This window comes from Dama dama, chromosome 25 (genome assembly GCF_033118175.1).
Source record: "Dama dama isolate Ldn47 chromosome 25, ASM3311817v1, whole genome shotgun sequence".
Lineage (NCBI taxonomy): Eukaryota > Metazoa > Chordata > Mammalia > Artiodactyla > Cervidae > Dama > Dama dama.
Window position 1 is genome coordinate 39,190,315 of NC_083705.1, and position 15,193 is coordinate 39,205,507.

Consider the following 15,193-nt stretch of genomic DNA (forward strand, 5'->3'; position numbering starts at 1 on the left):
GAACTTCGGGTTTAAATACTGTTGTGACTTTCTGCATTTTAAGAACCTGAGTGAACAGGCCTTCAGGTGAAGGAGGTTACTTCTGGTACCCTTGGCAGCCCGGCTGGGGTTCCCCCTCCTGTAGGCTATAGGCTGTTTGCACCCTGGGGTGGCCTGGCTCTGGCTCAGATATGTGGGCCTGGAGGCATCCTGATCCTTAGGACCACTGCTAAGAGCAGCAGAGGAGCAAGCCCCCATCCTTCTCCTGCCATTTCGTGGTCTCCGAAGCATTTCATTTCGCCATTCTGTTTTGTTTCCCTTTGGCAAGCTAACCCGGGCGTCTGGCAGCTGCGGTGCCGAGTCAGCAGGAACAGTTCTGTTTTTTCTTAGCAGCTGACACCGGCTCAAATGTGAACGAGTTCTCAATCCCCGACTGTGCTTTTGGAAGTTTTCCTAAACATGAGGAGGCTGCTAAAAGAACCCAGAGTCTGAAAATGGCAGGAAATTCTATACCAAGAGGCCTGAAGAAATGCTATTCAAATGAAAACACCATGAAACCAGAAAACAATATTCTTATGTGTGGGGAGCTTAAATACCCAGAAACAGCACTTCATAAATAGCTAGCAATGAAACTATACCATGCACCAAAAAAAAAAAAAAAAAAAAACCAAGCTGCAAAATAGCGTGTGCAGGTTGATCTGTTGTGGTAAAATACAGGCTGTATAAAGTTTGTTGCTGTTCAGTTGCTCAGTCATGTCTGACTCTTGTGACCCTATGGACTGTAGCCTGCCAGGCTCCTCTGTCCATGGGATTCTTTACCACTGGGCTACCTGGGAAGCAGGCTATACATACTTTATATATATAAAGTTTGCTTCATATATATTCATTGTTTGCTTACTATGTGCCAGGCACTTTCAGTGCTTACATGCCGTTTGTTACTGTATACAACTGACAAATCCCCAGGAAGACAGGTCATATGATCTCCATTTCATAGATGAGAAAATGGAAGCTCATGAAGCTTCCAACTTGCCCAAACTTGCCCAAAGTCACACTGATGATGTGTGGGAAAAGTCCATGCTCCATTAGAATATTTTGAACCATTACTATTGGGTTGAACCATTACTATTGGTTTTTTAATGGAAAAACCTGACAAAGTTTTTGGCCAACCCTATATATATATATATCTTACCTATGTATCTATCTGCAAGGATAAATCATTGGTGATAAATCATAATATTAGTTGATGGATTAATCTATCGTCAATGAACATCTTTTCTTAATAGAAAGTTATTTTTTTCTAAATGAGAAACTTATACCAGATGCCAAATAGTTTTTAGATGAGTTAAATATTTACTGTGAAAGGATGATTAAAAAGTTTTGAGAGCACTCTCTATTCCTTTTGTGAAACTATAAAGAATTCTGTGTTAGTATGCTAGGGCTTCCATAACAATGTACCATCTAGGCTGGGTGCCTTAAACAATAGAAATTCATTTCCCCGCAGTTCTGGAAGTTAGAAGTCCAAGATCAAGGTATTGTCAGAGTTGGTTTCTTCTGAGGATCATTGTCTTTGGCTAACAGATGGCAGTCTTCTTGTGTCTTCATCTGGTCTTTTGCCTGTGTGTGTGTGTGTGTGTGTGATAATCTCCTTATAAGGATAACAGTCATATTGAATTAGTGCCCTCCCATATTACCTCATTTTACTTTAACTTTAAAGGTACTGTCTTCAAACATAGTCACATTCTGTGCTCCTGGAAGTTTGGTCTTCTACATACATATTTTGGGATTACACAATTCAGCCTGTAACAACTTCCATCTTAGAAATGTCTAACAAAAATAACTCAAATTAAAAATTAATACCAGTGATGAAAACAACATTAACAGAAGTTTGAGGATATCCTTGTTGTTGTTGTTTAGTCACTCAGTTGTGTCTGATTCTTTGTGACCTCATTGACTGCAGCACATCAGGCTTTCCTGTCCTTCACAATCTCCCAGCGTTTGCTCAAACTCATATCCATCGAATCAGTGATGCCATTCAACCATCTCATCCTCTGTCATCCCCTTCTCCTCCTGCCCTCAGTCTTCCCCAGCATCAGGGTCTTTTCCAATGAGTCAGCTCTTTGCATCAGATGGCCAAAATATTTGAGTTTCAGCTTCAGCATCAGTTCTTCCAATGAATATTCAGGGTTGATTTCCTTTAGGATTGACTGGTTTGATCTCCTTGTTGTCCAAGGGACTCTCAAGAATCTTCTCCAGCACTAGATTTCAAACATCAATCCTTCAGCATTCAGCCTTCTTTATGGTCCAGCTCTCACATCCATACATGACTATTGGAAAAACCATAGCTTTGACTTTACAGAACCTTTGTAGGCAAAGTGATGTCTACTTTTTAATATACTGTCTAGGTTTGTCATAGCTTTTCTTCCAAGGAGTAAACATCTTTTAATTTCATGGCTGCAGTTACTGTCTGCAGTGATTTTGGAGCCCAAGAAAATAAAATCTATTACTATTTCCATTTTTTCCCCATCTATTTGCCATGAAGTGATGGGACCAGATGCCATGATCTTAGTTTTCTGAATGTTGAGTGTTTTTGTTTTTTTTTTTTTTCATTTATTTTTATTAGTTGGAGGCTAATTACTTTACAATATTGTAGTGGGTTTTGTCATACATTGATATGAATCAGCCATGGATTTATGTGTATTCCCCATTCCGATCCCCCCTCCCACCTCCCTCTCTACCTGATCCCTCTGGGTCTTCCCAGTGCACCAGGCCCAAGCACTTGTCTCATGCATCCAACCTGGGTGAATGTTGGGTTTTAAACCTGCTTTTTCACTCTCCTCTTTCACCTTCATCATAAGGAGCTTCTTTAGTTCCTCTTTACTTCCTGCCATATGTGTGTGCATGTTAGTTGCTCAGTCATGTCCGCCTCTCTGCGACCTCATGGACTGTAGCCTTCCAGGCTCCTTCGTCCATGGAATTCTTCAGGCAAGAATACTGGAGTGGGTTGCCATTCCCTTCTCCAGGGGATCTGATCTTCCTGACCCAGGGATCGAACTCGGGTCTCCAACACTGCAGGCAGATCCTTTACCATCTGAGCCACCAGGGAAGCCACCAGGTGTCATCTGAATATCTGAGGTTATTGATATTTCCCCTGGCAATCTTAGTTCCAGCTTGAGCTTCATCCAGTCTGGCATTTTGCATAATGTATTCTTCATGTAAGTTAAATAAGCAGTGTGACAATATATAGCCTTGACATACTCCTTTCCCAATTTGGAACCAGTTCGTTGCTCTATGTCTGGCTCTAATTTTTGCTTCTTGACCTGCATACAGGTTTCTCAGAAGGCAGGTAAAGTGGTCTGGTATTTCCATCTCTTTAAGAATTTTCCACAGTTTGTTGTGATCCACAAACTCAACGGCGTTAGCATAGTCAGTGAAGCAGAAGTAGATGTTTCTCTGGAATTCTTTTGCTTTTTCTAAGATCCAGCAGATGTTGGCAATTTGATCTCTGGTTCCTCTGCCTTTTCTAAATCCAACTTGAACATCTGCGAGTTCTCGGTTCATGTACTATTGAAGCCTGGCTTGAAGGATTTCGAGCATGACCTTGCTAGCATGTGAAATGAATGTAATTGTGTAGTAGTTTGAACCTTTTTTGTCATTGCCCTTCTTTGGGATTGGAATGAAAACTGATCTTTTCCAGTCCTGTGGATACTGCTATGTTTTCCAAATTTGTTGGCATATTGAGTGCAGCACTTTAGCAGCGGCATCTTTTAGGATTTGAAATAGCTCAGCTGGAATTCCATCACCTTCACTAGCTTTGTTCACAGTGATGCTTCCTAAGGCCCACTTGACTGCATTCCAGGTTGTCTGGCTCTAGGTGAGTGATCATACCATCCTGGTTATCCAGGTTATTGAGACTTTTTTGTATAGTTCTTCTGTGTATTCCTGCTACCTCTTCTTAATATCACCTGCTTCTGTTGAGGATATCCTATGTCTTCTCTAATATTTCATTCGTGAAATAAACTTTAAAAGTACTTTAAAAGTAAACCTTGTGTGATTTTCCCAAAGACTCCAAAAAGATTCAAAGAAAGGTCTAATACTGATAATGGTGGTGGTTTAGTCACTCAGTCGTGTCCAACTCTTTGCGACCCCATGAACTACAGCCTTCCAGGTGGTTCCTCTGTCCATGGAATTTCCAGGCAAGAATATTGGAGTGGGTTGCCATTTCCTTCTCCAGGAAATCTTCCTGACCCAGGGATTGAACCCTGGTCTCTTGCATTGCAAATGGACTCTTTACTGACTGAGCAACCGGGTAAGTCTAATACTGATAATATAGATAGGCAATTGTCACACAATAGGAATTCAGACTCCTATGACAATCATCATTAAATCATATTCACTAGTGATCTGTATTTGTGACTCAAAAATTCTCACTTTCACATTGTATGAGACATATGCCTCATTTTAGCTAAATTTTTACAGTCCAAATGAGGAGACATAAGTCCTCAGGATGCTTCATATGAAAGTGCCTCCTGTTCACTTTGCATTCCTGTGATGAATGGTTCACTTGAGCCTAGGAACAATGGAGCAGTATAACAGTGACCTCAGAGATGGTACAATAGACTGAAGGAACGAAATTCCACTCCCTGCCCCCACCTCTGACAAGATGAACAAGTGGTGTTGACAGTATTAGGACCAGGCAGAGGATGGTCTCTTACTCCAGAGTCCCTGATGCTGATGGTGACCTGCCAGAAAGGAAACCTTGAATGAACCTTGTTTCCCCCCGTGGCTTTTCCTCATGCCTTTCCCACTAACTTGTAGACTCTCAAAGGTCTAGACCTGCTTCCCACCTGCCATCATCCACTTTACTCTCTGACTTTTCCTATCCCCATCTCTACCTGCCCGTTGAATACTGCCTATCCAGCGAGGTCTGGCCAAGAACCTAGCTCACCTCCTTTGGAATGCCTTTCTCAGCTGGAACTTCGATCTTGCTGCCTTCCCTAGATGTTTGTAGACTTGTTCAGAATGTAGCTCCTTTAAGACAGGGAAACTCTTTTTGTTCCTTATGTGATTTTATCTCAATAATGCTCAAACAGTAGGTGCTAAGTGAATGGATAGATGCATGAGTCTCATATATTGGGGCCCTTACTTTTGGCACAGTTTCTGTACTAAAAATCTATTGCTGTATAACAAATGACCCCAAAACTTAGTCACTGAACATAACAAACATCTGTTATTTCCCAGTTTCTGGAGTCAGGAATCAGGGAACAGTCTATGTGAATACCTCTGCCTCAGGGTCTCTGACAAGGTTGCTGTCAAAGTGGCCGCTGGGGCTACATAGCCTCATCTGAAAGTTTCGATGAGGGGAGGATCTGGTTCCAAGCTGGCTCATGCAGTTGCTGGCAGGATTAATTTCCTTGCTGGCTGTTGCACTGAGGGTCTCACTCAGTTTCTTGCCCCATGGACTTCTCCACAGGAAAGCTCTCAGCATAGTGGCTGGCTTTCCTCAGAGCCAACGAGCAAGTGAGAGGAGGAAGAAAGATGGAAGCCAGAGCCTTTTTGTAACCCAGTATTGGAGGTAACATCCCATCACTTTTGCTGTGTTTTATTCCTGTCCCACCTGCACTCAGGGAGAGTTAATTACCCAAGGACATGAGGACCAGGAGGAAGGGACCGTTGGGGCCTGATTAGCTGCTGCCTGCCCCAGACCCCACTCTCAACAGGCATTTTTTCTTGTTGCACTTGGTACTTTTCTCTCCAGGAAGTCAGTTTTAACCCCATGGTTCAGGCTTCTGGGGGGGCCAACTCTGGGCTGGGTTCATAGACCTAAAGTCTGAATGAATAACTCTTGCTTTCATTTAAGAAGGTCTCAGAAAGCTCCAGACATTCACTCCTGCTCCTGTTTCATTTTCATGGCATTGATTGGGCTTTATTTTGAGTGACTGTCCTGGATTTTTAGCTTTCTTTACTCTATAGGGAAAACTCTAATTCTGGGTTTCTTATTGCTCTGTTACCCTCATAGGATTCCTCCCACCATGTCACTGTGCAGGCCATTATGGTTTCAGATTGGCCAAACTTTTTAAGTCCATCCAGAAACCAAAAGGAGAAAACTTGGATTTTGTAGACTGTCATTGCATGATCTTAATTTACATTGAGAGGATTTTTAGAGTTGGGGTAAGAAAACACTTAAGCTTCAAATATCAAATTCTAACTAACAGTTTTTAATTCAAAACTGAACAGGATATGCCATCTTAAACTTGTAATATTCCATTAATGTAGACAGCAGTTCTTACAAAAAGACCAGAAGACCTACAACTAGATGTTGAAGACCTGGCCCTCAAACTTGGCGGGTGATGTTGGGAGAAACATTCAGACTTTGGTCCTGGAGTCCCTACCGCTCTAAAATGAGGCTAATAATAGTGACCTTACAGAATTTTTAAAAATAATTTAAAAAATTTAATTTATTTAAGTTTTTTGTCTTATTTTTGACTATGCTGGGTCTCTGTTGCTGTATGGGGGCTTTCCTTAGCTGCAGAGAATGGGGAGCTTCTCACTGTGGCGGCCTCTCTTGTTGGAGAGCGTGGGCTCCAGGGTGCAGGGGCTTCAGTAGTTGTGGCTCCTGGGCTCTGGAGCGCTGGCTCAGTAGTTGTGGTGCACAGACTTAGTTGCTCCTCGACATGTGGGATCTTCCTGGACCAGGGATCAAACCCATGTCCCCTGCATTGCAAAGTGGTTCTTAACTATTGGGCCACTAGGGAAGCTCTGTTTTACAGAATTTTTTTAAGGTCAACTAAAATAATTTATATTCACCAACTGATTAAAAACCTGTATTCTGTCATCATAATTGGATAATCTGTTTTTAAATGATGATACTCATATTGATTTTTTGATATATGAAAATAATAGTATGAATTAATATTAGGTTTTTTAAATGTTAATTAAAATATAGAGAGGCCCATGATGGTAATGATTAAGAACAAACTCTATAGAGCACAACTGTCAATGTTGAGCCAACTTACTAGTTGTATGAGTTTAGGCAAATTGCTCCTCTAGGCTTCAGTTTTTCTCATCTGTAGAATGGGTATAGTAATAGCTTTCTCATATGATCAATAGATATTAAATAAGTTAGTAGATATAAAAGTGTTTAAAATGGCAACATAGTAGGTTTTCAGGTAAAGATTAGTTTTCTTGTGTGCAAATGAATTACAACAATATGTGAGTACAAGCCTTTAGGCAAACAATAGAAGTAAATTTGGAGGCATTATAGTTAGGCTATATGTCATTCATTCTCTTTAATTTTCTGTAGTATTAGTATCTAACACATGTTGAACTCTTATGTAAAGACATTATCTAATTCTCATGTCAATATTATGAAGTAGTTACTATTCCTTTTTTTAGAGTGTAGAAATGGAGACAAAGAGGTTAAACGGTCATTTTGCCAATAGCAATGTGAAAGGAATGGGATTCACACATAGATTTGGACTCAAAATCTGTGCTTTTAGCATATTGATGTATGCTATATTGCCTTGTATAATGATGCAATTTAGTAATATGAATTAACAAATATTTGTTATATGCCAACTACTTCCCTAGATACTGAGTCTACAGAAGTAAATAAGACTGCCATGATCCCTAATTTTAGTGGGGAGACAGATAATAAGCAAATACAGAAATAAATACCCAGAAAAATCCAGGTGTACTAGGAGCTGTCCCATGAATTAAAGTAAGATGGGGTGACAGTGTAACTGGACAACTGTTCAATTTTAATTAATTAATTTTTGGTATATATTTATTTTTAAAATTTATTTTGTTGAAGCATCATTGATTTACAAAGTTATTAATTTCTGCTGTACAGCAAAGTGATTCAGTTATATATGTGTATGTTACATATATATAAAACAATCACTTTACAGGAGAAATTAACACATTATAAATGTATATATGTACATATATACATATGGGCTTTCTAGGTGGTGCAATAGTAAGGAATCTGTCTGCCAGTGCAGGAGACACAAGAGATGCCTATTTGATCCCGGGGTTGGGAAAATCCCATGGAGTAGGAAGTAGCAACCTACTCCAGTATTCTTGCCTGGAAAATTCCATGGACAGAGGAGACTGGCAGGGTACAGTCCAGGGTATCGCAGAGTCAGACTCGACTGAGCGCGCGCGTGCGCACACACACACACACACACACACACACACACACACATTCTATTTTATATTCTTTTCCCTTATGGTTTATCACAGAATGTTGAATTCCCTGTGCTGTACAGTAGGACCGTGTTGTTTATCCATATTATATATAACAGTTTGTATCTGCTAACCCCAAATTCCCACCCCATCCCTCCCTCAAACCCTCCCCCGTCCTTGGCATCCACAAATCTATTCTCTATGCCTGTGAATCTGTTTCTGTTTTGTAGGTAAGTTCACTTGGAGAAGGAAATGGCAACCCACTCCAGTATTCTTGCCTGGAGAAGCCCATGGATGGAGGAACCCGGTGGGCTACAGTCCACGGGGTCGCAAGAGTTGGACACGACTGAGCGACTTCACTTTCACTTTCACTTGTGTCATATTTTTGCAGGAGTTTGCAGGATGGAAAGCATAACCTGATAGGTCTTAGACCAAGGTCATGATCTCCACTCCTAGGGACTCATATCGCTGAACTGAGTAGCACCCTAGTGAAATCAAAGATGCTGGATATACCACTGTAATCTCCACCCTCTAGCAGAGTATGGCTGCTTATTTGATGTTCAATTATTTATAAACAGTGAAGGAATACAGCCAGTTTTGTTGCTAAGTAACTTTTGTCATTGTATTATTTTATAGACCCAGATCTTGTGGTATCGGTATTGGACTAAATGATATTTTGAATATAGGTACAAAATGGCCAATGTGTGTCCTCCAAGGGCTTAGGAATGCCAGAGAAATTGATTGCAAGGTTCTTTGCTGGAACTTTCTTCAGGAAAAAGAAAGAACATATTGTTTTCTTTCCCTATAGGCCTCTGACTGCTAGGCATAAATTTCTTCTCAGACTTTCCAGAAAACCTCACCCTTGGACTAAGATCAAGAAAAGAAAACTCCAGGCTTTTCTCCGGGTAAATGCAAATAAGATTTTGAAGTCTTCAGCTCCTAGGAATGCTTTGTTTACTTTTATCAAAATTTGTGATTATCTAGTCAGGTGTCTGGGCTCTACCAGTGTAAACCTGGGAAGGTGAGAGTCTGCTTGGAAATCAGGTATAGAGCTCTTTCCCTTCATGCTGTCATACCAGCTCACAAATTCCTTAATTTAAACATCTTTCCCCAACACAAACATATAATCTTCCCGACTTTTGACTCCTTTTATCAGTCACTTCTTTGCTTTCCATAGAGACCCTAAATGGCATTACTTTAGGGGAAAAAAATCTCTCCCTTTTCTCAAGACAATAAACCACATATCGTTAGTAATTATGGTCAGCAATATGGTGAGGCATGAGTTTTAAGTCTCCCTTGAAAGCTAGTAGGGTAGACACGAGTCTGGCAACAAGCTTACAGCAACACTCTCAGTCTAATTTGGCCTTTCTTCCACTTCCAGACTTTTCTTCCAAGCTCCTTGTTAAGCCCTCAGACCCCTGCCCGAAGGGAGGTGATGGTTGCAAAAGCAAAGACTGGCGTTTGGAGAAGCTCTTTGGGATGTCAAAGCTGCATACTGCCCCTCCTGCTGCCTTCCAATTACTATGCATGAAAGTGACTTTCAAAAATCCAGATCTGATCGTGTTACACACAAACTCCCACAGGTCTACACCGCCTGGCTCCTGTGCATGTCATCTAGGCACGTGAAGAAGAGGCAAGGTATGAAGAGGTCACTGTGGACAGTGCATTTTCTCTCCCAGCCTTCAGGCATTCACAGTCCAATTCTGGGGGTGAGGGCAGCTCATTAAAATATTGTATCACTTGATAAGAAAGACAGTTGTATTAATAGCTAATACTACTGTTAAAAATCTGTGTTGCATTAGTAACCTTTCAAAACTTGCCATTGATGGAGTATCAGTTCTACAGTATTCAAAAAGCTAAGAAAAACATTTATTCCATAGAAACAATTTCATAAAAACCTCTCAGCTGTTTAATACATCTAGAGAATCCTTTAAAGAATCTGGCTGCAAAGTACAACAGGAAATGTGAGGAAGCAAACTTTTAGATGCTTCAGCAGTTCTAGAGTTCTTAAACAAACAATGGTTTATTTTATTGAGTAGTGCCTATATGCAGAGAACTGGGGTATTGTGGGGGAGACCTTGAGGCATTATTACCCCCACAGTTTATTATCTATCTGTAGAGTCAGGAAATACAAATTTAATAATAGTACAAAAATTACATAGCCATAGAAGAGACTTCAGGCTTAAGATATGTGCCTAACGGGTGGTACACAATGTAAGTCTAAAGGGCACTTTGAGAGGGGAGATATCACAGCCAGCTGGTATGGAGCCATTGAGACTAAAGCTGGGGTTTGAAATAACAGCTAACAGTTTTCCAGCACGACATCATAAGAGGTGCTTATCCATATTTTCTTCTTTAGTTCTCACAATGACAAAGCCGTTAGGTAACAGAAAACTGGTCATAGTAGTATAATCAAGCTGAGGCTTGTTTTTCTTCAATATAAGAAGTCCAGGAGTAGACAGTCTGGGCTGATGCAGGTGCTTGAGACATCATCAAGATTCTGGCTCCAAACTCCGGGAGTTGGTGATGGACAGGGAGGCCTGACGTGTAGCGATTCATGGGGTTGCAAAGAGTCAGACACGACTGAGCGACTGAACTGAACTGAACTGAACTGAACTGAACTTCCTGCTCTGCCAGGCTCAAGGTTTGGTTATCCCTGGTACAAAAGGGCCGATCCACTGCAGGCTGTGGATTGGCATCCCAGCAGAAAGGAAGCAATAAATGCTAATGAATGGAAAGAAAAACTTCCCTAGGAATCCCTACTGACTTCAGACTTCCCTTCTGTCCCACTGGTTAGACACCTCAGGGGCAGGATTGGGAGACAGAAGGAGGCTTTTATTTGCTGATCTGACACAGAGCTGTCTAAAAGTTTCTGAGCTGAAGAAGGAGGAAGGACCTGGATGTTGGGTCAGCTGCCGGTGGTGCCTCCACAGGCGGTGCTGATACTATTCTCATTTTACACATGAGAAAATCTAAGTATTGAGAGTTAAGTCACACTTAATTGAGGCCATGTAGTTGCTTTGTGGAAAACCTGGACTCAAACCCAGGCAATCTGATTCCAGAGCCTGGATTCTTGACCCTGTGCTAGGATTTGAACTGGGAATAGAAGGAGAGGGACTCTGGGGTAGGGGGACTGTGTTCCTGACAAAGTGGGGAGGACAGGGAGCAGGTGAGGCCCTAAGGCTGGAGAAGGGAGCCACACTCAGAGTCCTGGCAGATGAGGTGGGAGAGCTGGTTTGGCTTCATTCCATCTGCCTGGGTCAGCCTTCAGGGTCAGTGCTGAGACTGAAATAATGATGCCATAAATAGGCAAGTGTTGGCAAGAAGAGAACACCTTGTCCAGAAGGCAGGATCCAGGTCAGTGAATATGATCTGGGTCAGTACATTGGGAGATGCCAAATGTGAGCAGAGCCAGAACACCCACAGTTTGTGGCAAATCCAAGGTTGAAGCTGGAACATGCTGAGAAGCTGCAGCCAAGGTTAGGTCCAGGCATGTTCCTAAGGTTCAGATGCCTCAGGTGGTCTTAAAGATACAGGAGCTGGAGGCCCAGGTCTGGGTCTGATGGTTTGGGGTCAGAGGGTTGAAGAACTGGAAACCTGGTATATTACACACCTAAGGCCTGATTCATTTTATAGAAATACTTTCCCATTCTTGCAACATTGTTGGCACTTTACTGAGCACCAGCTTTCAGCCACTATAGTTAACGTTTAAGAGGATGTGATGACCTCAGCACCAAAGCATCATAGAAGGAAGTGTTTTCCATTGGAACTTAATTACTTCCAAATATTAGCTTCACCTGTGTTATTTCCCAGGGTAACTGGAGTGGGAACACAAAGAAAAAGGTAGAATTCAGAAGGAGGGAGCTGGGCACAATGGTAGCCTCGTAGTTTTAGACAATGTGCTTTTCCGTGCAGTTCCCATGTGCAGAGCTTACACCGTGAGATTTCAGGTTCTCATGGGGAGACTTTACTTATGGTATGGAGACATGATATGCGAGGCTCCGTGAGGGAATGTGTTGCCTCTTGGAGGGGTGAGCTCTTCACACTAGGACTATTTGAGAGTAGGCTAGGCTAGAAGACTCTTGAGGAGAGAGATTTTGGAATTGTTCCCTGTATGGAGTGTGAGCATGGAGCTTGAGGATTTAAAATCTGCAATTTTATCATTGTACAGCATGTTCATCTGAAATTCATCTGATTTTTAGGCTCCAGGTAATGATAGCAATCTGAGAGCATTTCAGTTCTGAGTCAGGAGGGATTTGCAGAGCCCTTCTTCCTCCTACTACAAGGTTCTTTCTCCTGAAAAACCTAAGAATTACAGTATTGTGGAAAAGTTATAATGACTCTTCTCTATTAACTAAGAGAATGAAATTCAACTTTAGATGCTGTGTATTTAGTTAAAAACATGCATATGTCTAGCCTTAAAAATGCATATAATATATGTACATATATATGTATATACACATCCATACTCATTTATGAGGAAAGGTAAACTCATGTTTATTGTAGCAGCTAAGCTCTTTTTGAATATTGGAACGGTTGAGTTTGAATCCCAGCTTTTGTACTTTGTAGATCTGAATCTGGGGCAAGTGACTTAATATCCATTTGCTTCCATTTTCTCATCTATAAAGTGAGGGTAATAGGCTGTTGAGAGGATTAAATGAGCTATTACCTAGGAAAGACTTAGGATAGTGACAGGCGTATAATAAAAGATAGCCATTTTATTATTGTAGACTTTTTAGCCATCACTACTGTAGACCTTTTAGAAAAAAGCATATAAACACAAAGAACTAAAACCTCCCCCTCATAATGAAGGAGAACTGCTGTGAATTCTATGTTCCTGCTCTTCTTTAATGCACTTGCCTTCCATTTACTGTCACTCTGGTGTCATGCTCCAGTGTCTAGAGTTCCATTGCATGGGGACGTGCACACACGTGAACACAAGGCGCACATACACACACATCCCTTTATGCTGCTTATAAAGATGAGGCTGTGCCTTAATGGTGAGATAACCCTGCACAGATATGCATGCAGGATTAAGCTATGCACTGAAAGATTGAAACTTGTTTTAATTGTTATTACGGAGTCATTTTTCAAAAAGAACAACTATTTTATCATTTTTCTATTAATCCTCAAATCAAGGAAAGTGTCTGCCCTACTACTGACTACTTGGTTTGAGCACTTACGTATTTGAGTTACACAAACATGAAAGACTTTAAAAATGAAGTAGATGCCTCATTTATACAACCTATGTTTCATTTCAGAAGGGAAAGGGAGTCTATCGACAGCTGTAGTTGTGAATTCCCGATGAAGTGTCAATAGTGTTTCAAGGAGCGGACACACCCTTTTCCCACCTTGGTCTGCTCCTGCCTTCCCCACGTTCCTTTTTCGAGTGGAGAAGTCAGGTGGCCTCTGGTCACTTGTTTGTCCTTGAGGGAGGGTGATTTCTCCCTTCTCTGACAGTTTGTGATTCTAGGCTCCTTGAATGTGGTAAAGACACTGTTACACAGATCAGAAAGCTGGGATAGAGGGTGATAGCAGAGGTTTCCAGGGAGAACTAGGAGTGGGTGTGTCTCCTGTTTGCTCTCTGTCCTCCAGAAGGAACATTCTGTGTTCAGTTTCTTCACTTTATCACATGATGATTCTCACAGGTCCAGGGGTCATATATCTCATTGGTGAAAAACATCACCCCCTACGTACATGGTGAGGAGCGTGTGATGATGACAGCTTGGCCTACTGATATTCCCCACAGTTCCAAGCCCTAAGTTTCAGCATCCTTCCCTCCGGGCTTCATTTCCTTAGATCCCAACCTTGCTGCAGCACTGAGTAACTGGGAATGGCTCCCTTCCCTCTCTGATAACCATTTGCTTTATCCCAGGCCTTTATGGAGACAAAGATGATTTTATTGGGAGCACTTAAGTCATAGAGGAGGTTATTTTTATGCCCCTCAAATTAAAACCACATGGATGATTATTTACCTGCCTACAAAGACAGATGATTCAACAAACAACTGCTTTATAATTTTTTTTTAATGATGTGATTGCTTTTACCAGCACTAGAGTGTTAATAATGGAGCAACAAAGGAGAAGAATTTAGAGCTAAATCTGAGTGCTGGTCTTACATATTTAATAGCTAGGATGGCCCCATGCTATCAGTATTACACTGAAACTAAGTTGTAGCAAAACCTAGTAAAGTGAAAAGACAACCCTTGGAATGGGAGAAATTAACAGCAAACGAAAAAACTGTCAGATAATTAATTTCCAAAATATACAAGCAGTTGATACAGCTCAATACCAGAAAAACGAACAACCCAATCAGAGTGGGCAGAAGACCTAAACAGACCTTTCTCCAAAAGAGACATACAGATGGCTAATAAACACATAAAAAGATGCTCAATATCACTCATTCTTAGAGAAATGCAAATCAAAATTACAATGAGATATCACCGGTCAGAATGACCATCACCAAAAAATCTACACACAATAAATTCTCGAGAGGGTGTGGATAAAAGGAAACCATCTTACGCTGTTGGTGGGAATGCAAATTGATACAGCCAATATGGAGAACTGGACAGGGATTTCTTAAAAAACTAGGAATAAAGCTACTGAATGACCTAGCAATCCCACTACTGGGCATAAACACTGAGGAAACTAGAATTTAAAAAGATACATGCACCCCAATGTTCATTGCAGCAATATTTACAATAGCTAGGACATGGAAGCAACCTAGGTATCCATCAACAGATGAATGGATAAGGAAGTTGTGGTACATATATACAATGGAATATAATTCAACTGAAAAAGGGACACATTTGAGTCAGTTCTAATGAGGTGGATGAGTCTAGAGCCTATTATACAGAGTGAAGCAAGTTAGAGAAAGACAAATATCGCATATATATGGAATCTAGAAAGATAGTACTGACGATCCTACTTGCAAGGCAGCAATGGAGACACAGACTTTTTGGATAGTGGGGGAAGGAGATGGGGGGATGATATGAGAGAATAGCATTGAAACATATACATTACCATATGTA

General features: G+C 41.2%; 1 long non-coding RNA gene across 2 annotated transcripts in view; it reads left to right on the forward strand.

Annotated features, from left to right (window-relative positions):
- Positions 1–9,852, forward strand: part of LOC133046829 (uncharacterized) — a 54,569-nt gene extending 44,717 nt beyond the window's left edge. For both annotated transcript variants that reach the window (XR_009690568.1, XR_009690569.1), the window contains 2 exons: positions 8,972–9,068; positions 9,545–9,852. This is a non-coding gene — a long non-coding RNA (uncharacterized LOC133046829). The remainder of the gene's footprint in view (positions 1–8,971; positions 9,069–9,544) is intronic.
- Positions 9,853–15,193: the final 5,341 nt, after the last annotated feature.